General features: G+C 43.6%; 1 long non-coding RNA gene across 1 annotated transcript; it reads left to right on the top strand.

Moving 5' to 3' along the window:
• Positions 1-842: 842 nt before the first annotated feature.
• LOC307219224 lies at positions 843-11,144 on the top strand. The gene is made up of 5 exons (XR_013840332.1): positions 843-981; positions 3,689-3,753; positions 4,974-5,441; positions 8,690-8,847; positions 9,755-11,144. It is a non-coding gene; the product is annotated as an uncharacterized lncRNA (long non-coding RNA).
• The last annotated feature ends 16,839 nt before the right edge of the window (positions 11,145-27,983 follow it).

Genomic DNA, 27,983 nt, shown 5'->3' with positions numbered 1-27,983 from the left:
GGAGAACAACTGATTATGAGGAGAAAAATGACCAGGAAGAAAAGGGGTTAAACAACTCCTTTCTCCCCTGCCAGTATTTTACTCAACAGGAAGCTACCAATAGCTATTTTGTTTCCCCCTTGGATTAAATATCTAAGTTTGTGGTTGGTGCTAATGTTCATTGAATATTTTGTGGTGGTGTTTTGTTCTTCTAATATTGCAATTTTTACCCTTTTGACACTTGAGATGTATATTTTTAGGACCCACTTTGTTTTTTGTAATTTTGAGTTGTTTTAAACTCCTTTTTATAATATTGTTCAGCACTGTGCTTTAATATGAATGTTGTGTTCTAGTTTTGGTAACCTACCATGGGTCTTTAGAGTGAAGGGCAGGCAATAAATGGCAATCATCGTTGTCATCCTCATCCTCATAAACAACCAAAACCACAGAACTATGTGAAATGTATAGTTTGGTCTGAAAAGCATCCTGAGGAGCACTAAAATGCCATACAGGGGGATTATAAAATCTTTAAAGATAAAAGAAAAGGATAAAGTCCATGATGTGTTAGAGACCTTTTGTAGTGGGTGAATATTTTTGGGTGTGTGTGTGTGTTATTCTCTTCAGTGCCTTAATAGTATGATAGGAATTGCTGAGTTACCAATGCTGAGAAGGGCACAAAGTGCAACAGGTGGCAAGTAGAGAGGGTTGTGTCACCTGTCATTAGTGACACACCGTCCAATAGCTGCCCATGGAACTGTGGAACTTGTGCAAGCCACAGTCCATGGATCCCTCACAATGGTAATGGAGGCTTTGGTTGGGAAGTGGCGACAGATAAATTGTATTTTAGTGATGGCATTCTGATGCAAGGACTTCCGCTAGCACAACGGGGCTTCTCCCACTTCCCCCCTGCATGCTCCCACACCACCCCAAATTAGCTGGCAGGTCGTGAAAGAAACCCCGGAACAGATTGTGGGAGGAAGAGAGGTCAGAACGTTCCACCAGGCAAGCAGAACTGTTTAATCATAGAAACATAGAATCGCAGAATTGTAGAGCTGGAAGTCATCTAGTCTGCCCCCTTTCAGTACAGGAATCTCAACTAGAACATACATGAAAGGTGGCTATCCAACCTCTGCTTAAAAGCCTCCAAGGAAGAAAAGTCTGCCACCTCTTGTGCGAATCTGTTCCACTGTTGAACAGCTCTCATTGCATGACAAGGCCCCAGGCCCTGTAGTTCCCTTATATAATAAACACACACGGACACGGATAATTTAGCTTAATGGGCAAAAATAGGCCACAACTTTATTGGTTGCAGATGTGAGTGGTTTGGCATCGGGTGAACTAGACTATATCCTGACTCCTGCCTGTCTGCAGGAGTTTCCTAAGGGTAAACCACCTATGGGGTGAGCCCGATGATATACATCAAATCAGGGCACCCCCAGGGTCCCTGGTGGGGTCATGGCATGGACCTAGCCCATGCTCAGGCTTTGGAAATAATATACACCCCCGGATCCCTTTAACAGGATACCCTTGTCGAGGAGGGGCAGGCGGAGGCTACAACCACCCCTCCCATCACAAAGGCAACCTGGTGAAGAGGCGAAAAGGAGGCCGCCTCCTGGTCACTCCACAGTTTAAACATCCTGTGGCTATGCCCCCTGGATGCCCCGATTGGTTGGCTGGGGGGGGCGGTGGGGTGACGCGGCAGGGAGTCTCAGTGACATGGGCAGCATCCCTCTGCCCCCAGTCCGGGTCACTGGGGGTCCCGGATGCCAGTCTGCAACCCACCCCAGGGAAGGGGAGTGGACCTGCCAGAAAGTTCTTCCTGGTTTTGTCCCTGGCCCCATCAAGCAGGGGAGGATTGGGGGCAGTGTGAGTGGTGTGGGGATATGCAGAGGGAGGGGATAAGCCCTGTTGTACTAGTGGAGGCCTTTCATAGGTTTGTGCTGGTGGGGCCAGTTAGCTGGATCCCATCCAATGTCTGCATAATAGACTGTAATACTGAATAAACTATCCCAAGTTGACTACATCCATCCATGATACCTGATATACAAGACAGGCATTAAATATTTTGTATGTCCCTACAGTTATCCTGATGAAAAACAAAACCTCACATGTAAGATGTTTTCTGGGGGGCACGTACATGCTACAATACCCCCCCTCCCCTGGGGAATCTGTGGTGTGTGAATTGACATTTACAATCAATAAAGTCAGTATTCTTCAATATCAAGGCCATACAACAGCTGCCACCATACTATTAGATATCATATGGTATTTCACTAAAAAGAAAAAAAAGTTTTTATGTTATTCTAGAAATAGTTAATTGCAGCAAAAAGGAAATACCTTCCTTTCCTGAAATAATTCCTGTGAAAAATAATGTAGTTATTCTCCAGCACGTTCCTGACTTTTGGGTTGTTTCCCACCCTGCTTTTTAACCTTCGCCAACAAATATTGTTGTATCATGAAGACAGCAAATCCAAACAATTACATATGTAGTCCAAAGGCATACCCGAGAAAAATCAATATTTGACATCTTTGCAACTCCTTCTTCAGAACAGCGTTCAATAGCCTTTATTCATTATACACTTATATCTCTTTCAGATTTGCCTTTGTCACTAGAAACCCATTTTTTCTCTCCTTTGACTTCCACATAACTTCTTTGCCCTGTACTTTTACAGATGCCTTCTGGCTATAAATACTAATGAAATCTCTTTGCTTAATTCAATTTTGCTGGTACACTTGCAGTTATGACCTAACTTTCCCACGAGAGAGAATGATTGAACATTCCAATACCTTATGGATGGGAGCAAACATTCTACAGAACTGGACTGACAATTTCCATAATTATAGAATTCACAGCCTAATGACCTTAAAAAACAATAAAAAGATCTCTTGTTAATTCCATTTCTGTTACTGACATTCAAGATATTTCATTTTTCACAGGACAACAAATTTACTTTTTACTTTCAAAAGAGCACTCTATCCTTTTACCCTAGATTAAATTTTCTGAATGTTGAAGGATTTCATTGAATATTTAGCATTTCTTTGTCTTTTAAAAGTTAGAATATTTATGATCCTTAGAATGCGTTTGACTGATTTATAGCAATCAATTATAAGAGTGCGTTTTCAAATAGCCCCTTTAAAAATGAAGAATAGAATAATTAAAAAGATCAGAAGTCCTCCTTTGCATATAATTATTTCATTATGTCATTACAGAGCAGAAATTGTTTTTGCTGACTGTGAACTATTTTAATTGAGCAAAAGCTGTAGTAATATACAGTAGCAGGCAGTTCTTTTTGAGAATTAAGATCACTAATTGCTTAATTTTTTATGCAGCACAGCTATCCACATTGCATATAAACCTAATGGCTAGGTTCCTTTCCCATGGTATAGACAGACTCAAAGCATAACCTTGCAGTACAGTTAATTGATTTCTTGAACAGGTTTATTGCTTTATTAAACATTCGTTTGGGTGATGATTCACAGTGTATCCACCACAGAGAGCAATCTATGACTACCACCCAAGCAAAACATCCTCTCCCCTTGCTACATATAACAGAATGGTAAAATTTCCAGATTGTAAACAGACTTCTGGGGTAGTACCTTACTTGTCTCTATGGACATTGTAACAAAATGTCAGTGTCCTATTAACACACCTAGTATCTAATCTAATCTAATCTAATCTAATCTAATCTAATAATCTAATTTAATCTAGTCTATCCAATTAGTGGTACAGATGACTGAGTTATCCATAGCCATTACAAGACCAGGATCCGAAAAGTAAGTATAGTACTGTAAATGCAAGGTCAGGCTTGGCCGCAAGCTTATCCCATATTTTCACCTGAGAGATCTGCATCATGAAACACCAAGTTTAAAGGCTGAACTTCTTGGTAACACCTGAATCCAGGCACAATTCATCCATCCAAAAAGTAAGGAACTGGGCATGGTGTGGAGCAGGAGTGCCAACTTGACCCCGTGACCATGGGTACCCAGGGCCGTGGGTGCCATGCAGAATGCATGGCTCAGGCACCAAAATTTAAGGGTACCCGGCCCCTTCATGGGCAATTTTGTGAGTGCTTGGGCACCCAGGACACAGGGAGTTGGCACCTATGGTGGGGAGGTCTAAAGAACAGAGACACAGAAAGACAAAAGCTTAAGCAAGCCTAGTATACAGGTGGGTAGGAGTTTAGGGAATATATATCCATGGGACAGCATTTTTGTGAAACCATAGGGTTATGCACGCAAGCAGGCCAGGTCAACATCAGCACCTGCCATCCTTAGGCAACTGCTGGAGCTCCAGAGGCCTGGCAGGGCCTACTACTGGTACTTGTTGTGAGTCCTGCTGTAAACATTTCCCCCCTCATCCTGGCACTCCGAGTAACACTAGTAGGCCAGTCTAGGTGGCTTCTCACAAAGCTGCGGCTGTAGTGCTGCTGTGGGGCATTGTGGGAAATTTAAATATCATCTAGATCCGCCCATCTGCTGTTGTTTGGAGCACTGCCACCTTTGCCTCCAATGCTCACCATCATCATCTGGTAAGCCTTCCAGTGCCCGCTGATAGAACGGGGAGATCCACTATGGGGCTCTTTGCTCAGAACCCCTTCAGACTTGCACTGCAAGTAGGTAGAACTGAAATCACTGCAATTTCACGTGGACACTTATCTCCACTATGTCTATTCCCACCCATCACTTTATGCCCAGTGTGATGTGACCCTCTAGATGTTGATAGACTCCAGATCCCATCAGTCTCAGCCAGTATGGCTCATAGTCAAGGATGAAGGGAGTTGGAGGTCTAGAGCTCCCCTGCTCCTGTTTTATACCATAGAGAACCAGACTTGAGCTTGTGTCAAGTGATAGAACTCGAGACTGACCCACATCACTGACCTTTGGTCTACTAGAATGCTGAGATTTGCTTAGTCTGATGAGTGAATTCTAGGCAATGGGCTGTGTTGACTGAGCACCATGTCACTTCTACCTCTTCTTTTTGCTTTTCCTGCAAGGCGCTGCAGGCTGTTGGTCTTGGAATCCTGCAAGGCATGTGGAGCCTCAGTTATACTCCAGTCTAATCTTTTGTGGTGCTAACCCCCCATTCCTGCCACCAACAAACAATCCAGCCTTTCAGAAATGTTGGCATTTCTGCCTTGGTGTGCACTGCCAGGATTTCATCAGTGGCCAGGATCATCTCTACCAGGACCATTTCCTTGCAAGCTGTCACTCCTGGGACAGCTGTGGCCAGAGTGCCTATTACAAAGAGATTTAGCTGCCATCTGTGGCCTTTGTGCATGCCCAGAGCTTCTCTCCCCCAATGACCTGGAAGATGGGGAAGCTTATTGGTCTCACGTGTGTTCCCTGCTGTCAGTGTTCTCTTCAATAGCCCTGCTGCCTGGCAAGTTTCTCATTCTCTAACTTCCCATTTTTAAAACAATCATGGAAAACAATTGTCACAATTATTTCTTTTAATACTTCAGGTGAGTACTTTCATTTGCTAAAGCACCTTACAATGTTGACCTTGTTTGCACTTCCAACAACTCTTATCATGTCCGCTCTATATGTACCACAGCAAAATAAGGGTGATGTGTGGCGAGTTCATAGCCATGCCAAGTAGTGTGCACCCAGGTTGCAGGGCCAGGTTTTGTAGTCAGTAGTCTCAGCCTGCATAATTTTAAAATAAGTGACTTTTAGGGCCTGAGCATTATTTTGTCCAAACCATAGGTCCAATGCTTTCAATTAGTAACAGATATACATCTAAGAAGGACAATAAATACACAATATGTTTTGTGTAAGGATCAGTTATTCAGATGTATAGAAAGGATGTAGAGGCAAATCTTGACTTGTGTTAGACTGGACATATAGTCAACTACTGCAAGAGCAGCACAGTACATGGACTGTACCTCAGTGGTAGATGCAGAAGGTTGCAGGTTCAATAATGATGATGATGATGATGATAATAATAATAATAATATTAATTTATTTATATCCCGCCCATCTGGTTGGGTTTCCCCAGCCACTGTGGGTGGCTTCCAACAGAACACCAATAACAATAATAAAAAAGCAACAACATCAAACATTAAAAACTTCCCTAAACAGGGCTGCCTTCAGATGTCTTCTAAAAGTCAGATAGTTGTTTATTTCCTTGACATCTGACAGGACAGTGTCCCACTACCGAGAAGGCCTTCTGCCTGGTTCCCTGCAGCTTCACTTCTTACAGTGAGGGAACTCCCAGAAGGCCCTCGGAGCTGGACCTCTGTCTGGGTTGGACGATGGGGGTGGAGACGCTCCTTCAGATATACTGAGCCGAGGCCATTTAGGGCTTTAAAGGTCAGCGCCAACACCTTGAATTGTGCTTGGAAACATACTGGGAGCCAATGTGGGTCTCTGGCAATCTCTGGCATCTCCCAGTAGGGCTGGGAAAATGTCCTGCCTCAGAGCTGTTGCTACTAAGTGCAGACAGTACAGAGCTTGATAGGTTAATGTTCTGATGCAGCATTAGGCATCTTCATATTTTCCTGTGTACCCTTATCCCTTCCCACCAAAAGCCAGCATGAATAATGCCAGTCACTTGTGGGAACTGTGGGCATTATTCTTACTCCAGGTGTAATTTCAGTGGGGGTTGTATTCAACTAACTTCTACCCGGAGCTGAAATCAATAGTCATAACTAAGGTTCATTAATATCAGTGGGACTTCTCTGGGTGAAAGGTAGTTGAATGCAACCCAGTGAAGCTTGAGCAGACCAACTTTTCAGAGGATTGTGTTTTTAAGCCTAACAATACTGTTTTGTTGTTTAGTCGTGTCCGACTCTTTGTGACCCCATGGACCAGAGCAAGCCAGGCACTCCTGTCTTCCACTGCTTCCCGCAGTTTGGTCAAACTCATGTTTGTAGCTTCGAGAACACTGTCCAACCATCTCGTCCTCTGTCGTCCCCTTCTCCTTGTGCCCTCAATCTTTCCCAACATCAGGTTCTTTTCCAGGGAGTCTTCTCTTCTCATGAGCTGGCCAAAGTATTGGAGCCTCAGCTTCAGGATCTGTCCTTCCAGTGAGCACTCAGGGCTGATTTCCTTCAGAATGGATAGGTTTGATCTTCTAGCAGTCCATGGGACTCTCAAGAGTCTCCTCCAGCACCATAATTACCTGCCTAGTAAAGGAGACCATTTAGTAAAGGGCTAGAGTCATGGTATTCACAATTGGCAGGGTAGATTTTATTGTTTTGGATGGTGCTTTGAGGCTGCTGTGTGGTCTCAGCAGAAAAAACATCCTTGGAGTGGAGCGGACATCTCTCTCTCTCTCTCTCTCTCTCTCTCTCTCTCTCTCTCTTTCTCTAAAGGAGCGGATATCTCTGAGATCTTTAGCATGAGTAAACCAGTGCTGGGCTCTGCTCTCCAACTGTTGAAGCCTACCGGTTCCTGACTACTAAGCCTCAATGATGTGTGAAAAGAGCAACCGATTAGCAGGTCCTCAGTGGTGTTAGTGTCTGGTACACTGCTCTGGGGGCACCAGCCTGGCTCATTTTGAATGCAAATGGCTCCCTTCACCTCCGCTTTGTGAAAGCAGGCGGGTGGGCAGATTTCAGGAAGTGTAGCCTTTTTGCATCCCTGTTAGTCAAGTTTATTCTGTGGAGGGATATTTATTTATCAGTCACTTTTTTGCACTCAAATGCCTCTAAGTGACTTCCACAGGAAAAACAAAGGAACAAAGACATTAAAAGCATATGAAAACAGCAAGAAACAACATCCACACTAAAATACTCACCAGACAATGTATTTAAAAGGAGCAAGTCCTACCCAATCCCACTTGAAGGACACAAGTCCATCTCCACTGGAAGAAGGGAAGAGAGTTTGGACACAATACATACTGATATAAAAAGCTTGGAAATACTGTCTGGTTGTTTCAGGTGCAAATTAAATATTATTCATCATTTCTAATATCAACATGCGTAATGTCTAAAGTGCATTATAACCTGTCTCTTCAAAATAATCTGTGAGGGAATAAATTATTGCTCAGCTTTTATAAAATGAGAGATTGAGGCTGAAAGACTGTTTGTCTCCTTAGACTAATCATATGTCCATGACTGAACAAAATGTTAAAAGCCAAGCTTCCCTTTTTGACTTTATTCAGGGATATCGTGTGGAGTCACTAATTAGCAGGGGTGAGGTGTTTATCTACTGAGGAGAAATAAATTCAGCCCCAGTAAAGAGGTGCTAAATAATGGTGCCAATAGCTGTTCTGATCAGAGAATGACTAATGCCCGTTGTCTGAACTTAAATGGATGACCCTCTGCAGGAACCAGGATGGGGGGGTGCCCCAAAGGCTAAAATGTCCCAGTCGCCATCCCATATTGTTTGAAAACTATCCAAGAAAGTAAGAGGTTTTTTTAAAAAAATATTGGGCAACAAAAACTGCTTTAAAAATTATTTGCATCTTCAGTTCTGTGCATATAGTACAGTTCTGTATCTTAGGATATAAAGTGAAGATTTGTTATAAAGACATTATTTAACTAGTTAAAATACTGGGGGAAAGCATAATGTCACTGAGTACTAATAAAAATGAGAAAGATTGAAATGAGAATCTCATACTTCCAGGGTGCTGAGAAACTTTGGGTGATTTATATCACACTTTACCTATGCTCTTATTATTTGCCACTGCACCTTGGTGTGAAAGATTCTTTCTGTGTGCTTCCACTTTATTTACATGATGAATTTCTTACTCCTCTTTTCTCAGCTGCAGTGAAATCTGGGCATTCCAGAGACCGCCGGGATTCATGGTTCTCCACACGAGTAAAATCCATGACTCTGCTTTTTCCTCAATCCACTTGTGTTTCTGTGTAATGTGTGAACCTTCACTGAACAACTTTCCTATCTACAAGACGCCAGTTACTGGTGAATATCAAGCTATCGGTTGGGAAAAACTAGGCCAAGGAAATCGTTGTTGAAGAATTGTGTCTTAAATCCCCTTTGACCTAGGAGAATGTTTGACATGATGTTGAAGATCCATGATGAGGATCTATCATGTCTTTGAAAGAAAAATAAATAGCAGGGAAGGTGAGGTGTGCAGTTCAAATTATGACAGTGAGTGGTACAGGGTGAGGGGTAAACCTGCTTTCCCAATTAAAATTTGCTATTTGCTCCATGGGGGGACGGAAACGGGGACGACAACAACGATTTCAAATTATTCATATGAAATTCTCCCTTTCTCAGTAAATAGCAGCAGTGGAAGTGATTTTAAGTGCGGAACAACCTCCTACCCCAGTGTAGTTTAGTATTTAGTAGTTTAGTATTTAGAGCGTTATTCTAGAAGTAGGGAAACCTGAGTCCACTTCCCGAGTCAATTGCAAATCACAAGTACAACCTTAGCCAGCCATGACCTGTCTCTGTCTTCCTCACAAGGTTGTTGTGTGAATAAGAGGTGGGTACAGAAAATAAAAAATCACAGAATGAACATCTTACAAAGGAAAAGAAAATATCCTTTTTATAACAACATTTATGTGGGCCAAGCAATTGGTTGTAAAAATAAGAAGCAATCTGCATCCTTACTATGGAGTGTGAAATTGCAGAAACAAATCCTTTCAAAGTTACTAGTTTGTGCACTTTGTTGCAAAAAAAAAAAAGAGAGAGAAGCTCTGTTGGAGAAATGTTTTATGCAAATAGTTTTTAATATTTAAATATATTTTACAGTGACAGTTTTATTACATAACCAACCAGGGGTTGGGAAAGGGGGGTGTTGTTTGATTATGTTGAGATGATACTCTATTATCTTATGATACAGGTTGTATCTTTTTTATAACAGAAAATGGAAACAACGGCGTCCTTGACCTTCAGAAGAAATTGACTTGCCTAGCTTAACTATTCAAACAAACAACTGTATACTGTCTGCAATGCCGATGATGATCTTGATTTACTGTAAATGGGGTGACTTTAATGAACTAAATTACGTTATTGAAATGCATTTAGTGAATGATTCCACCATTCTCTCCTAAGCATTCTTTCTATGCTAAAGTATGCCGTAAATGATATGATATGGAACATATGTGCTGTATTCATAATTTAACTGTTCCAAGGTATGCCTACTTATGATGCTGTGAAGAACGAGTCTTTATTTACCTGCTGAAATGAAAGTGATTTTTCAGGAAATTTCTGTGACTCCCTGACCTTGACAGAATTCCGGTTTTCACATGGATGAGCCGTTGGAATGATTTACAAAAAAACAAAACCTGAATGGCATAAACAGAGAGTATCCCTTAGCATCAGTCACATACTCTGTATCTTGACTCCCTCCTCGCTGTCTCCATTGAACTAACATTTTGTAACACTGCTACAGAAATAATTTGCTTTTAACGATGGTCATCTTTGTCTGTCGTCAACAGTTGGGAGGGGGGAATCTGTGCCCCTCCAAATATTATTGGACTGCAGCTCCCAATATCATTGACCATTCTGGGAGAGCGTGAGGTTATTGTGAGAACATCTGGATGCCAATAACATCTGTAGGGACACATTTTCCCTACTCCTGCTCTAAGAACTGGGATGCTGAGTCATATACAGAGCAAGTAAATACGCATATTTACTCAGAGGGCAGTACCAGCCACTGAGCTTAATGAGTTGAATGTTCTTAAGATATTAGACTTAATTTTTTGGAATTCAGCCTTTATGACTCCCAAATCCTTTATTTACCATTGTGGATCCATTTGAATAACATGGAGAGGCATGGGCAATTTCTTATTTTTTTTCTACTGGAAATCAATCCCATTTTCTATTGGGCAATTAACTGAACCAATGTAGGTGATATAGCTTTAAAGATTACTGTCTTAAAAGTTATTGCAGCTACCTTGGTTCAATTACCTGCCCAGTAAGGAGGTACGAGAGAAAACCTTTCCATAGATGGACTGGATGTGGTCCAAATTGGAAGTCATATGGCTCTGGCAACTTTCAGAGATACTTCCCTATTCTTTTCTGCACTGGTTCTTGTGGAATTCTCTCCCCAGGGAGGCTCGCGGAGTGCCTTCATTGTACATCTTTAGGCGCCAGGCGAAAACTTTCCTCTTCAATCAGGCCTTTGGCTGATTAACATTCAATGTCCTTTTCCATGTGTTTGTGGAAGGGGCTGTTATGGGTTTGCTATGTTCTTGTTCTTGTTTTTATTATGTACTTGGTGTTTTTATTTTCTGTTTCTATGTTGTGAACTGCCCCGAGATCTATGGATCTACACATTTAATAAATAAGAGTAACAGTAAATAAAATTAATTTCCTGATGTGGATTAACATGCTCCTTGCAATCTGACATATTAGATGTCTAAGGAAGATATCTGTAATGGCCAATTAGCTATTGGTAAACCTACATGGAGCCTCCAGGTGTAGAACAAGTATACCTTTGAATACTAGAAGTTGGATTACTTCTTTGTGCCTTGCTTATGACCCCTTCTGGAGGCATTTGACTTCCTGATGCTGGAAACAGAATATTAGCTAAATGGAGATTGATCTGATCCCAGAAGAAATTTATTATGTTCTTAAGTGTCAGTATTACACAAAGGAAAGCCCTGTTGCCCGTCAACTGACAATAGCAGAAGTCCATGTTTCCACAGCAGTTGCTACCATTCAATATGGTGACTAAGATTTTGTAAAAGCAAGAATCTCCTCTTCTTTTTAAGAAGTGGCTTTTGGATAGTTGCTGTGCAGCTTATCACCAGCCAGATCCTGCCCCAGAAATGTCAGTCCCTGCTTGGAGCAGACAGAATAAGCATAATTAGAAATACGCTGGCAGGATATTTTAACACTGATGGTGACAATGTTTAAATTTTTAATCAGGCATGTAACATAAAAAGCACATCACGTGAAACGGGCAAAGAAAATGGGCAAATACTGATGGGCTGTTTGACACTTTATTTCGCTGATGGAAACGAACGTCGATAAACATTATTTATCATAAATGACAGAAGAGGAGGTGAGTTACTAATAAAACCTACATAGTGAAAATGGTGATTCTCAGAAACAGTGCTTCTGTTAAGGCAGTTTTGTGCAAATCAGCAAAGGGGGAAGCTTTTTCATGCTACTATAATATGTATGTAGAAGATGTATTCAAGTGAGAGAGAAGCATGTACACATACTCTCTGTACACCTATTGAAATCAATGGATTTAAGTTAGGCATGTCTGAGAATGACTTTGTTGGATTCAACCCTCAGCTTGGATAGCTCAGTTGGTTAGAGCATGGTGCTGATAACACCTAGGTTGCAGGTTCAATCCCCAGGTAGGACAGCTGCATTTGCCTGCATCGTAGGGGGTTGGACTAGATCAGGCATAGGCAAATTCAGCCCTCCAGATGTTTTCAGACCACAATTCTCATCATCCCTAGCTAACAGGACCAGTGGTCAGGGATGATGGGAATTGTAGTCTCAAAACATCTGGAGGGCTGAGTTTGCCTATGCCTGGACTAGATGATTCTCAGGGTCTCTTCCAACTCTAGGTTTCTACTCTTCTAGAAGTCTACTCAGAAGTAAGCTACACTGAGTTCAATGAGACTTACTCCCAGGTAAGCAAGTAAAGGATTGCAACTTATTCTTCCCCACCCCTTTTAATGCTCCAGCCAAATTCTGTACCCAAAAGCTTTAATCACTTACTGAGATTAGGCCAAATTGCACAGACTAGATGTAATGTTGAATGTGCCTTTGCTTCTTTAATAAACAGAGTTTAGAATAATAAATATATCCACGTTGGTTTACTGAACAAGAAGATGCTACTTAAAATAAGGGCAGCAGCATGATTACGAGAGAGGAAATAATCAAGTAAAGGCAGAGGATATTTGGGGAAAACTACAACTCCCACCAGCCACAGCCAGCATAGCTAATGGTCAGGGATGGTGGGAGTTGTAGTCCAAACCATATGGAGGGCACCAGGTTGGGAAAAGTTGTCCTAAGGTTGCAATCCAGTGCCCATTTCCCTGAAAGTATATCTCACTGAAGTCAGTAGGACTTCAGAATCAACAGTGTATATCAGTGATGGGGAGCCTATAACCCTCTAGTTGTTGCTAGAGGACAGTTCCTGTAATCCTTGACAATTATCTGTGCTGGCCAGCGTTGGTGGTAGCTTGGGTCCAAAAGCATCTAGAGGACCACAGATTCTCCTGCCCTGCTGTAATCCTTTAGTAGACATTGACATCTCACCAAATCCAGGAGCATAAGAGGATTTCATGAACACAGTTGTAGGCTGAATTAAGAACTAACAAATCAAAGTTTAAACCAGACAAGGCAGATATGATGATAGTAGACTCACCTCAAACAGATGGGGCTGTAATCTTGCCTGGTCAAGATGTATTACAAGATTCACAGTTTTGCGGAAATCTGTACTCTTTGGTAGTAGTTGAATTTCAAAGTACCTTTTGGTGAAATGCAGCAAACTGTAACATTTGGTAGAGAATTACCACCTGAAACTCCCTACTCCCATACAAACCTGCCCAATCTTGAGATAGGCCTGTGAGGCCCTGCTCTCTAGTCTGTTCATATGTAAGATCTTGCAGATGGAAGCGAGAGACGGGGCTTTTTCGGTGGTTGCACCACAATCATACCACTTCTTTCCAGTGAAGATTCACCGGGCTCCATTCATCAGGCATTAAGTGTGATGAAAACATGTGAGGAGGTGCAGTGGTGAGGTAGCCTGCATACATAGTTGTTCACATTGAACTTAACTCAAGGAGGGTAAAGGTGTTCAGCAGATAGTCTGTACTGCTGGAGGCTCTCCCCATGGTTCAGAACCCTGGAAAATCAGGGTTCTAAACCATATGGAGAGTCTCCATGAGGGTAGGAGTGTGATGAGTTGAGTGTGATGGAAAAAATGATTGGTAGGGTGAAGCTAGTGTGCTTATCTCTGTTATCCTTCTCATGTGTTTTCATAGCACTTAATGATAATCTCTGAACAGGACTCCTCTCTTCCCATCTTTTGATGGATGGTAACACTTTTAAAAATTTAGGCTAGCTTTTAATCAGTAGCCTGTTTTATGATGCTTGTGATGAAGTTTTAGTACCGCTGCCTCTTGATAGTTTACTACTGATGTCTTTCTATTGTTGCTCTCTTTTAATGATGCATTTTTAAATTGTTGTTTATTATGTGGTAATGTCTTTTTTTTTAATTGTAAGCTGTTTGGTTATTATTTCAATGCACAAAACTGACTTCAGAGAGACACAGGGATGGTGAACATCTTTTGAAGTCTTGGAGTTCCACATTCCACAGCCCTGCATCTTTATATGAGGAAAAGGTTTTGAATCTTATGACTGTGTGATGTCAGAAACGAAGATTTCTGGAGGGCCAGTTTTAGATGCTCTAACTTTATCTTGTTTTTGATGGCATTGAGAGGGATTGCTCTGGTTTCTTCAAAGAAACCACTTAGCATCCCCATAACTATTGTGATCAGGAGATTCAGGATTACATTGCCCTTCTTCCCTAAGGGAAAGTTCAAAATTATGAACCTCTGAGTTATCATCGTGCCTTCCTTACCATTAAATTGTAGTTGCTACATAATCTTCCTCCAAATTGTCTAAGGTTTCCCCTACATTGAGATAAGATTTTTAATTTTAATTGCGACCTCAACAGACTGCTTTGGAAGCTCATAATTAAAACACAAATTAACAAAGCACCCTGATGCATATCTGCTCAAAAGTAGGTGCCATTCCATTCAATAAGGACTTACCGTACTTCCAAGTACAGTAATTATATATAAATTTCCAGGCTATGGCTGCAATCCTATACACTTACCTGTGAATAATTCCCATTGAGCTCAATGGGGTTTATTATTTCTGAGTAGACATATTTAGGCTTCTCTGTAAATAACAGAATAGAATTGGAATCTATGACACCAAGATTACCAAGGCAAATGAATAATAAATTTATGTATCTAGAGAAAAATCCTGAACTAAACAGCAAACTTGATCATAGAATCATAGAATCATAGAGTTGGAAGAGACCACAAGGGCCATCGAGTCCAACCCCCTATGATGCTGACAAAGTCTCAAAAAGATTAACACATAACGTATGAAATGAAGGATAAAAACCAAAACAACAAAATGGCTAGAAAATCTCCACCTTATTGTACACTGTGTGCGCTTGTGTCCAAATCAATGTTCCTGAGCAGATTTGATATCCGATTCAGTGGCTCACTGAAAATTCATGTTCGGTTTAGAAGCAGTCTCAAAGGGCTTGACCATGCCAAGTGTGTTTGCATATAGGCCACTTATTGAACTGAGGTCCATTTCCATGTGCAGTCTTCAGGTCAGGTCTAGCCAGCTCATTGTAGAATCAGGCAGATACGGTGAGGGATTAGTGAAATCGTTAAATGAAGTTTTCCAATATATACTCAGAAACATTATTAATTTACTAGGACGAAGGCTGCGGGAATCTAATTTACAGTAGAGGCAGACAGCCCTTATTACAGCCCTTAGGGAGAAAAAATAAAGTTTCAATCCCTCATAGCAGCAGAGGAATTCTAAAAATGTACCCATTTTCTTTTCATTTTCATCTTCGTTTTGTTTTGTTTTGTTCTAAAGATCTGGAAGATCAATTGGCCAAGATGGTTCATTTGGGTTTTGAGAGTTTAACACTCTGCATCCATCGAACATTTACATATGCAGCTGAAGAAAAAAACCCATGTTGGGGGAAATTAAAACAACAAAACTTGATTGCATATCATGATTTCATATTTTGCAGATGTTAATATTTAATCATATGCAGAACCATTTAGCTTAAGTACATTAATGTAACTCATTTAAAAGAGACCCGTAATGGTCGCCTATTAACTCCCAGTCTGGATGTTATCCATGTTGCCCTGCTGGTGAGGCCAGAGGGAGTGTATCCTATTGGCACCCACTGAGATTGCTCTGATCTGTTGAAAATCCTGTTAAAATCTAATTACTCAAGAGAACCATCCAGTGAATAGCTAATGAGCTGCAGGAAACCCACCAAAAGAAATTCTCCTTTAATACAGAATGAAACGTCTTCTGTCTTTCAATTACAGCCATCCCACATGAACATAATTATGCTCTTATGGAATGTGACTCTTATTTGTTGTTTTTAATTACTGGTACATGCCACTGGTCACATGCAAAAAAAATATGATTTAATTTTCCCGTCCTGGGTAAATGTTGGTGAAAAGCTTAATACTCAAGCGCGTTTGATAACGGTTTATAGTTATCTCTACCTTGTTGGATGACCAGATGTTAAGCACATCAAGGGGCATGGAAGGGAGAAGGAAGTGGAGAAAAAAGCCAGGCCCACAGCGCATGGTTTTAAGGATGCTAGCCTTGATAATGACAGCCTTGGAAAAGGGTTTGTGGGAATATGATTTCTGTAGTTTTGCTGGATCATATATCAGCCTAAGTTTTCCGTGTGCAGTTATTAAAATATGACTTCACAAGAAAAGAAATGATGAATGTGAATTGTATATACTTGTGAAGAAGAGCAAGGAGATGTACAACATAAAACAACCCCCCTCTAAAATCCAGCGTCTTTCTTCTTTTTTCTCCTGAAGGCAATTTTACATGACCAAAAGGCATGTTGCTGTTGCTGCTATTTACCTGCCCTCTACCCTAAGATCCAAGGGACGCGGGTGGCGCTGTGGGTTAAACCACAGAGCCTAGGGCTTGCAGATCAGAAGGTAGGCGGTTCGAATCCCCGCGACGGGGTGAGCTCCCGTTGCTCGGTCCCTGCTCCTGCCAACCTAGCAGTTTGAAAGCACGTCAAAGTGCAAGTAGATAAATAGGTACTGCTCCGGCGGGAAGGTAAACGGTGTTTCCGTGTGCAGCTCTGGTTCACCAGAAGCGGCTTAGTCATGCTGGCCACATGACCCGGAAGTGTACGCCGGCTCCCTCAGCCAATAAAGCGAGATGAGCGCTGCAACCCCAGAGTCGGCCACGACTGGACCTAATGGTCAGGGGTCCCTTTACCTTTACCTTTACCCTAAGATCCAAGGGGAGATAACCACAGTTAAAACACAGTATTAAAAACAGTTTAAAACAACTTACAATAATGGAGTTAAGGTGAGTCTGCCTTAGGTATCAAGAGTGAGGGTAAATTACAATTACAATTAATTTCATGTTGAGCTTCTGGGTTTGGAGAATCTATATGGATCTTGGTATCTAACATAGTACAGAGCAGAAGTCCTTCTTGTGGGGTGTACTGCTGTTTTCAGCTGCCTCTGAAGACTGGCTTGCATTGACTCATGACACCATGGGCTTCTTTATGGCAGGAGTGGGGCCATACCTTCTTTGTGGACAACTTTCATGGGGCCACATTCCCTTGTGATAGGTAGAGTCATAGGCATAAAGTGGGTGGGCAATGGATGTGACTCCTACCTTTGTAGAGCAGGCTTCATTCCAGCCCTGCATGATTTAGTCACGCGCTCACCCACACCCACTTCCATCCAAGGTAATCAAGAGGCATTATTATCACAGTGAAGAACATAGTCCACCCAGGCAAAAGCAATCAAGGAAGGCATGGAGCAGGGCCAGTGAGGGATGTGGTATGGCCAAGTGAGATTCCCAAGGGCCAGACAGAGTGGCTTGGAGCACTGCATTTAGGGCCTAGCCATGTAGGTCTTCACCTCTGCCCTATAGGAATAGAAGATTGTGTCTACACTGTGAAAAACCTGCCCAATAATAATAATAATATAATAATAATTTATTATTTATACCCCGCCCATCTGGCTGAGTTTCCCCAGCCACTCTGGGCGGCTCCCAATCAGTGTTAAAAACAATACAGCATTACATATTAAAAACTTCCCTGAACAAGGCTGCCTTAAGATGTCTTCTGAATGTCAGGTAATTCTTTATCTCTTTGACATCTGATGGGAGGGCGTTCCACAGGTCGGGCGCCACTACCGAGAAGGCCCTCTGCCTGGTTCCCTGTAGCCTCACTTCTCGCAATGAGGGAACCGCCAGAAGGCCCTCGGCGCTGGATCTCAGTGTCCGGGCTGAACGATGGGGGTGGAGATGCTCCTTCAGGTATACAGGACCGAGGCCGTTTAGGGCTTTAAAGGTCAGCACCAACACTTTGAATCGTGCTCGGAAACGTACTGGGAGCCAGTGCAGATCTCTCAGAACCGGTGTTATGTGGTCCCGGCGGCCACTCCCAGTCACCAGTCTAGCTGCCGCATTCTGGATTAATTGCAGTTTCCGGGTCACCTTCAAAGGTAGCCCCACGTAGAGCGCGTTGCAGTAGTCCAAGCGTGAGATAACCAGAGCATGCACCACTCTGGCGAGACAGTCCGCGGGAAGGTAGGGTCTTAGCCTGCGTACCAGGTGGAGCTGGTAGACAGCTGCCCTGGACACAGAGTTAACCTGCGCCTCCATGGACAGCTGTGAGTCCAAAATGACTCCCAGGCTGCGCACCTGGTCCTTCAGGGGCACAGTTACCCCATTCAGGACCAGGGAATCCTCCACACCTGCCCGCCTCCTGTCCCCCAAAAACAGTACTTCTGTCTTGTCAGGATTCAACCTCAATCTGTTAGCCACCATCCAACCTCCAACCGCCTCCAGGCACTCACACAGGACCTTCACCGCCTTCACTGGTTCTGATTTAAAGGAGAGGTAGAGCTGGGTGTCATCTGCATACTGATGAACACCCAGTCCAAACCCCCTGATGATCTCTCCCAGCGGCTTCATATAGATGTTAAAAAGCATGGGGGAGAGGACGGAACCCTGAGGTACCCCACAAGTGAGGGCCCAAGGGTCTGAACACTCATCCCCCACCACCACTTTCTGAACACGGCCCAGGAGGAAGGAGCGGAACCACTGTATAACAGTGCCCCCAGCTCCCAGCCCCTCTAGACGGTCCAGAAGGATGTTATGGTCGATGGTGTCAAAGGCCGCTGAGAGATCCAGCAGAACTAGGAAACAGCTCTCACCTTTGTCCCTAGCCCGCCGGAGATCATCAACCAGCGCGACCAAGGCAGTTTCAGTCCCATGGTGAGGCCTGAATCCCGATTGGAAGGGATCCAAATGGTCCGTTTCCTCCAGGCGTGCTTGGAGTTGTTCAGCAACCACCCGCTCAATCACCTTGCCCAAGAATGGAAGATTTGAGACTGGGCGATAGTTGGCCAAATTGGCCGGGTCTAAAGATGTTTTTTTAAGAAGCGGTTTAATGACCGCCTCTTTCAGCGGGTCTGGGAAGGCTCCCTCACAGAGGGAAGCATTCACCACCCCGCAAAGCCCATCGCCCAGCCCTTCCCGGCTCGCTTTTATCAGCCAGGATGGGCAAGGATCAAGAAGACAGGTGGTCGGTTTCACTCGTCCAAGCAGCCTGTCCACATCCTCGGAGGTAACAGATTGGAATTGATCCCATATAACAGGACCAGACAGAACTCTAGCACTCTCCCGCCCTGGCCCTGCTCCCACTGTGGAGTCTACTTCCTTCTGAATCTGAGCGATTTTATCTGCAAAAAACTTTGCAAAAGCATTGCAGGAGATCTTGGGGTCCCTACCAGGCCCCGGTGGTACAGGTGGTTCCGATAAACTGCGAACCACCTGAAAAAGTCTCCTGCTGCTGTTTTCTGCAGATGCAATGGAGGCGGCGAAGAAGGCCCTCTTCGCCGTCGCCATTGCCACTTGGTAGGCTCGACGTTGAGCTCTAACCCGTGTCCGGTCTGATTCAGAATGAGTTTTCCGCCACCGGCGCTCTAGCCGTCTCAACGATTGTTTCATCGCCCTCAGCTCCGGGGAGAACCACGGGGCTGTCCGGGCTCCATGCAATCGGAGAGGGCGCTTCGGAGCCAGACAGTCAATAGCCCTGGTTAACTCCGCATTCCAGCGTGCCACCAGGGAATCAGCTGAAAGGCCATCAGCTTGGGATAAAGCATCCCCTACCACTCTCTGGAAGCCAATTGGATCCATTAAGTGGCGGGGGCGGACCATCCGAATCGGTCCCACCTCCCTGCGGAGGGGAAGGGTTGCGGAGAAGTCCAGTTGCACCAGGAAGTGATCTGACCATGGCACTTCTTTTGTTTCGCTTTTAGTTAATGTCAGATCACCAACATCCGTAGAGGTAAACACCAAGTCTAAGGCATGTCCGTGGCTATGAGTTGGGCCAGACTTATTCAGGGACAGCCCCATGGAGGCCATGCTTTCCACGAAGTCCCGAGCTGCCCCTTGTAAGGTCGTGTCGGCATGGATGTTAAAATCCCCCAGGACAACCAAGCTAGGTGTCTCCAGGAGCATATCCGCCACGACCTGAAGCAGCTCGGGCAGGGAATCCTTGGTGCAGCGGGGAGGTCGGTATACCAGTAGGAATCCTGTACTGCCCCTATTGCCCAACTTCCAGAACATGCACTCAGAAAACTGGGTCTTCCCAATAGGACGCCTGGTGCAGACTAATGACTTCCTAAAAATCACTGCAACCCCCCCTCCCCGCCCACATGACCTGGGTTGCTGTGCGTAAGAGAAACCTGGTGGGCAAGCAGCGGCAAGGACAGGCCCATCTGCCTCATCCAACCAGGTCTCTGTCACACATGCCAGGTCAAATCCTCCATCCACAATCCCTTCTTCACTCCCGCCTCATTCAGTGATGCTGATTTTCTCCCTATACCAAGCTACCAACACCATAAAGGTAAAGGTAAAGGGACCCCTAACCATCGTGGGCGACTGGGGTTGCGGTGCTCATCTCACTTTACTGGCTGAGGGAGCCGGCGTACAGCTGGTCATGTGGCCAGCATGACTAAGCCGCTTCTGGTGAAACCAGAACACTGCACAGAAACACAGTATACCTTCCCGCCGGAACGGTACCTATTTATTTACTTGCACTTTTGACGTGCTTTTGAACTGCTAGGTTGGCAGGAGCAGGGACCGAGCAACGGGAGCTCACCCCGTTGTGGGGATTCGAACCGCCAACCTTCTGATTGGCAAGCCCTAGGCTCTGTGGTTTAACCCACAGCGCCACCCACGTCCTTGGCTAACTGGCTAACACCATAGTGTCAGTCAATGCATTGAAGCTAGATGGCAGGACAGTGGCCAAGGATAAGGTGAGTCCATTGCTGCACTTGCTTCACAGCTGCCCCAGCTTTTAACTAAACCTATGTTTACTGTACTGGTCAAAGCTCCCCAAAGTGCATCCTAGTTCTCACAAACGTAAGTGGTGCAGGTTGCTATGCTAGACCACCATGCTGGGAGGGGATGGTTGGAGCAGCTTAAATTACTTAAAGATCCACCATATGTAAACATTCTTTATATAAAACATTGGCAAAAGAAGGCCCTTCTCCCTGGCATCTTTTATTTTTATGTGCAGTTACACCCCCCCCAAGATAAATGCCCACAAGTTACCACCCCATATGTTGTTTGTGAGAATTAGCATGAGCTCTAAAGAGTCACAGGAAATTTGGCTTATTGCATTGTGAAGCATTCACACAAGCGCACAACCACTTTACCCACATTCTTGGCAGGCAAGCTTTGTCCTGTAAATGAGCTCTTAATTTTGTTTGTCAAGTTCTTCATCAGGCTAGACTTGGGTTACCTCAAGTAAAGTGACATTTTCGTTAAAAGGGCTGAGCTATTTAATCTGCTGATTACATAGCTCCACCCATGATTTGATATGATGTTCTTGCTAGCATTCAGCATAAAAATAAAATAAAATATAAAATTAAATTAAATTAAACAGCTGGGCTCTATTAGCTTAATGATCTGGATTGTCTGTTTGCATCCCCTGTAGTTCTACACCAGTTGTAATCATATCTGATTAATCTCTTCTCTTCAGTGCTTTGATGATCAGAAAAATGTTTATCTTTCTCTACACCATTGAGAAAAATGAGGTTGTGTGCTACAAACTGCGGTTGTATCAAGAAAGGTCTGGTGTTATACACATGCACTGCAGATTCTTACAATCAGAAATTGGATATGTAGGATTTAGTCCAAACCACTGCATGGCGAACCAACCACTTTATTGAGAGCAAACTCTGACACATATTAGGCATGAAAAAAGCCTACCAGAAATCTATCTTTGCAACTGCTCCTAGCTCTAGTCTGTGGAGCTCTATAAAACCTGGAATGGAATTGCTCCAGAATCTGGTGAACAGGAACAGGGGGGTGTAACTGCACATAAAACATGGAGTGGATTATCTTAACATTCCAGGATGCTGTTGCCATGGTGACTTTGTTTAAAAACTTGCATAATAATGCCTATGCTCTTTAAATGTTTGACAGAGCTGAGGGTGATTCTGTTGAGATAAGAATGCTCAGCCTAATCTATGCACATTTATGTCAATGTAAGCTTCATTGGGACTTAAAGGTAAAGGTAAAGGTAAAGGGACCACTGACCATTAGGTCCAGTCACAGATGACTCTGGGGTTGCGGCACTCATCTTGCTTTATTGGCCGAGGGAGCCAGCGTACAGTGGCCAGCATGACTAAGCCACTTCTGGCGAACCAGAGCAGCGCACGGAAACGCGTTTACCTTCCCACCAGAGTGGTACCTGTTTATCTACTTGCATTTTGTGCTTTCGAACTGCTAGGTTGGCAGGAGCAGGGACTGAGCAACAGGAGCTCACCCTGTCACGGGGATTTGAACCGCCAACCTTCTGATCGGCAAGCCCTAGGCTCTGTGGTTTAACCCACAGCGCCACGCGCATTGGGACTTAGGTAAAGGTAAAGGGACCCCGATCATTAGGTTCAGTCATGAGCAACTCTGGGGTTGTGGCGCTCATCTCGCTTACTGGCTGAGGGAGATGGCGTACAGCTTCCGGGTAATGTGCCCAGCATGACTAAGCCGCTTCTGGCGAACCAAAGTAGCGCACAGAAATGCCATTTACCTTCCCACTGGAGCAGTACCTATTTATCTACTTGCACTTTGATGTGCTTTTGAACTGCTAGGTTGGCAGGAGCACTCATCTCGCTTTATTGGCACTCATCTCACTTTATTGGCACTCATCTCACTTTATTGGCCGAGGGAGCCAGTGTACAGTGGCCAGCATGACTAAGCCACTTCTGGCGAACCAGAGCAGTGCACGGAAACGCCGTTTACCTTCCCACCAGAGTGGTACCTGTTTATCTACTTGCATTTTGTGCTTTCGAACTGCTAGGTTGGCAGGAGCAGGGACCGAGCAACGGGAGCTCACCCCGTCGTGGGGATTCGAACCGCCAACCTTCTGATCAGCAAGTCCTAGGCTCTGTGGTTTAACCTACAGCGCCACCCACGTCCCTTGCATTGGGACTTACTTCCAACTAAATACGCGTGGGAGTGCTAATTTTTGACAGTTTGGGTTTCATTTGGTTAAAGGAAATTTGGCAAGCCCCTGAAAAGTGCGGGGTGAAATTGGATCACAAAATGTGTCAGAATGCTTACTGTCAGAACTGCTAAGGGAGACAAAGGTGCTTCAAGGGTGATGAAGTACCACACATTCTCTAAGACATCTTAAAAGATGTAAATGTTCACAGGTAAAAGTTGCCAGAAAGATGGCAGCCACATGGGTGGCAGATGGGTTGCCAACTTGCCAACTAGGTCTTATATCAAAAAGATTACAGCATGGGCTTTAAGGCATTCATGTTGTTGCTATTGTATTTAGGACTAGGATGTAATGTTGAAGCGCAGGAGTTCTTTTCCCTCGTGCACAAAGAGAAGCACTCCACATAGAATAATGCATTAGGATCACCTGACAGTTACTGTATAGAATAGTTGTGAGCTGGGGAAAAGGTTGTGTAGTGGCTAGTATACTGGAATCTAGCTGGCAAGACCAAGCCAGGGCTGGCTCAATACATTTGGACACCTGAGCCAAACCACAAAATGGTGTCCTCCTACCAGGGAAGAATGGGTGGGTGACGATCTACATTGTGGTAGTGGGTGATGCATTCCTTGGAAGCCAGATATGCTGGCCCTGTGGATCCTGCCTTGCCTCATGCGTAGGCCAGCCCTGTGATCAGCCCTGTGGCATTACTGCAGATTCATATAGGATATGTTTACAGTAGCGTAATAAAGTGATGATAAGGACAGACTGCTCTTTGCCATACAGGTAGGAGCAAAAATAATGGAATCAGACTTTATAACACTGGATCTATAATCTTGGATCTCAATAAAGTTGCCTCGATTCTGTGACTAACAGGTTCTCTAATGCAATGCTTTCTTTCTTCTTCTTCTTTTTTAAAAAACACCTATTTATGTACATGCATAACTAGCCAAAGTAATTATAACATTTAAAAATAAATTGCTATCATACTCTTAGTACCATAAGGAACCTATAAAACTGACCTCAATGAATCCTAACAAATTAAAAGGTTTTATTAGTCTATAATTTGAAAATTATTGCTGCGATTATCGTAGGGATGATAATTACGCTGGAGGGAACAACTTAACTGGGTCAAAAGTGCCTCAAACTTTTACAGATTACAAAGGAATATGTGTGTTCAGTGTCAAGTCACAAGCCTAGGTTGGAAGACTCTAGGCAGAAGAACACCCTTTCCTGAGAAAGCAAGAAATCTGCTCTGTTGCATAGATGCCTTTCTCTGGTTTTAAAACATTTGATGGTTTCAGGAATCAGTGAGCTCCTTGCTCCAATCCAGAGCCCCACCTGCACATACAGCACACAGAAAGTTCATGTGTTTGCAGACCCCACCATGCTTTTCAAATCTGAGAGTAGCTTGGACACGCATCTGTTTGTGCTCATGGTGGCTCAGCACCACTGAAATGAATCAAGATTTTTGTATGTATGTATGTACACACACGTACATGGGGACGCGGGTGGCGCTGTGGGTTAAACCACAGAGCCTAGGATTTGCTGATCAGAAGGTCAGTAGTTCGAATCCCCACGACAGGGTGAGCTCCCGCTGCTCGGTCCCTGCTCCTGCCAACCTAGCAGTTCGAAAGCACATCAAAGTGCAAGTAGATAAATAGGCACCACTCCGGTGGGAAGGTAAATGGCATTTCCGTGCACTGCTCTGGTTTGCTTGAAGCGGCTTAGTCATGCTGGTCACATGACCCAGAAGCTGTACGCCGGCTCCGTCGGCCAGTAAAGCGAGATGAGCGCCGCAACCCTAGAGTCGGTCATGAATGGACCTAATGGTTAGGAGTCCCTTTACGTTTACCTTTATATGCATGTATGTACAGTGGTACGTTGGGTTACATACGCTTCAGGTTACATACGCTTCAGGTTACAGACTCCGCTAACCCAGAAATAGTGCTTCAGGTTAAGAACTTTGCTTGAGGATGAGAACAGAAATCATGCTCCGGCAGCGTGGCGGCAGCAGGAGGCCCCTTTAGCTAAAGTGGTGCTTCAGGTTAAGAACAGTTTCAGGTTAAGAACAGACCTCTGGAACGAATTAAGTACTTAACCTGAGGTACCACTGTATGTACACAGCTATATATGCCATCATGCACTTGCAAGCAAATAGTGAGACTGGACCACCTCTGCATAGCAATAAACTTTTTTCCTATCTGTCGAAGAGGGATTTGAGTTGCTCTTATATTAGATCTAATCTGCTAAGTTTTCCATATGCATTTATATTTCACTACGGTGGTGCCAGAGTCAACAGGAATCCCTGATCATTTGTAAAGCTTTTGTGTATTTCAGACCACTACTGTAGTTTTCATTGTGCATTGTTTCACATGGGTGGCTTCCTCAAAGGTTTTCAAATTAACTCTGCCCTTTCTTCATTCTGGATTGCTAGGCATTGTTTGGTTTGGGCTTGTTCTATTTGTTAGACTAGGCAGGCACCATTTGTGGAGAAAACAACAACTTCATTCCATTTTACTATTTGAATCATGATCTCATAGACCATTCCTGGACCTTGGGCTACTGTGGTTTAAGAATTATTAGCTTAGGGCTGGAGGAAATGGATCCTACTAGTCCTCTGGAAACATGAAATTTTTGCAATCAAAATCTAATCCATTCAACGAACAGAATGGAGAGGTTATTATCATGAATGGAGAGCGACCACACATCCTTTTTTGGTGCAGTTTCTTCTAGTTAGCTTTAGGATACAAACTGAATACGAAGCTGCCTTGAAGAATCTAGGGCTAGGATAATGTTGTGTGACCACCTACTGTAGGTGGAGGTGGAGGGGAAGGACAAAAGCTACCTGCTATCTCATGCCTTAAATTGATCAGTTGCACATTTGATTGCAAGGGTTTCTTCACTGATTTCACCCTCTGCTTCTTGCAAGATCCCGCCTACACCCTGGACTGTCTACTTGAGCTGCTTGTGGTTTGCTGTTTCTTTTACTTGGACCATTGTTTTTCCTTTGTATGAACTGCATTTCTTAATGAAACTCAATATAAATAATGTTTGAAAAAGGTGTTGTTATATTTAACATGACTGTACTTCAAAGCAAAAAAAATATAAATAAAAATTGCTGGTGTTGTGAAGCCTGGTCTAAGCTGGGACCATAGCAGCCACACCAAAAATTCATTCAGTGGCCCAACTTACAAGGTGACTTCACCACTAGGCTGAATACCTGTCATTGCCCATCTGGCACTGTTTAGGCCAGGCATGTCCAAAGTCCGTTTCAGGGTCCTAATCCAGCCCACTAGTCGAATAAATCCGCCCCCTTGTGGCAGTATATGTCGAGGGGAAAACCCTAAAAAAGCTTAGCAAGTTGAATCCTAAAGAAGTTCAACAACTTTGGGGTTAAATCCTAAAAAAAGCTCAACAACTTCAATCCAAAAAAACAACTTTGGCCCTCTTTGAAAAAGTTTGGGCACCCCTGGTTTAGGCAAATCACAATGCTGCTGCTCCTCCTCTTTGCCACCCATCTCATCCGACTCACCCAATCACCCTTGCCCTCTAAACTACAAAGTGCAGCTGCAACAGTGAGCCATCTGACAAAATCACTGCTCAGTGGGCAGGTGACAGCTGTGGCCCTGTATACCTGGAGCATCTCCAACCTCATAGAACCAATTCCTAGGGCCTGAGGTCCTTTCAGGGTGTCCCTGTGCAGTGTCATGTGATCAATTATGCAGGGCGGGGCTTACTTGGGTCCCCCCAATATTTTATTTAAGTTGACACCCCTGCCCTTCATTCAGCTCAGACACTGAGGTCCAGCTCCAAGGGCCTTCTGTCAGTTCCCTCAGTCACAGTGATAAGTAAATTTATAGGGAAACAAGCATAAGGCCTTCTTTGTAATTGCTCCAATCCTGTGTAACACACTCCCATCAGAAGTCAAATAGAAAACAATTATATGACTTTCCATGGACATCTGAAGGCAGCCCTGTATCGGGAAGCTTAAAATGTTTGATGTCTTGTTGGATTGTTTTATATTCTGTTAGGAGCCACTCAGAGTGGTTGTGGCAACCCAGTCAAGTTGGGTGGGATATAATAATAATAATAATAATAATAATAATAATAAGTAGTAGTTCTCATTATTAGGTGAATGGTGGTTGATGTTCCCCCTCACCTTTACAGTTGGCTTCCAGGGGCTCAGTAAATGGTGGGATCCTGGCCAGTACTAGAGCCCTGGCAGATGCTTGATGACTTCTGCTAGTGAGCCTGATTTCAAATATACCCACAACTGTTTTGGGATTCCTTCTTTTGTATAATGTCCGCAGGTATCTACACGGAGGCAACCCATCTCCATGTTCCTCCACGGCACAGCCAAGATAAGTGCAAACATTTTAGGTCAGTCACTTAATTACAGAGAATCCAGTTTCACTGATTGAAACTTAAAAGTGCTGATAAATTGTGCTCAAATTAATGATGTGTATACGTGCTGTGTATGTGCAGAAGTATTGTGTTCATTATAATACTTATTGCTTAATACCTGAGTGAATAATCACCCCTCATTTAAATTCTGGGTACCTTCCAGTTTTAATTTAGTTCCAAGAAAACCAGACAGAAAACGCAGATGTAAAATACAGTAGTTACCGTAAATGTAAAACTGCAAATAAAGTACATATAGATAAAATTAGAGCTGTGAAGTGAGAGACTCATCAAAGTAAAAGTAACTGTGACTAAGGAGTATGAAAATAAAATGGAATTAACATATGTGGTGATGGGGTAATTAAATCCTTAGTGTTTTCACTGTAATGATTTTATAGCTTCTTCTTACGCTTGCCAGTTTGGAGGGTGCCAGTAA

This window comes from Podarcis cretensis (genome assembly GCF_951804945.1).
Source record: "Podarcis cretensis genome assembly, chromosome: 6".
Classification (NCBI taxonomy): domain Eukaryota; kingdom Metazoa; phylum Chordata; class Lepidosauria; order Squamata; family Lacertidae; genus Podarcis; species Podarcis cretensis.
This window is presented reverse-complemented; position numbering and strand designations above follow the sequence as displayed.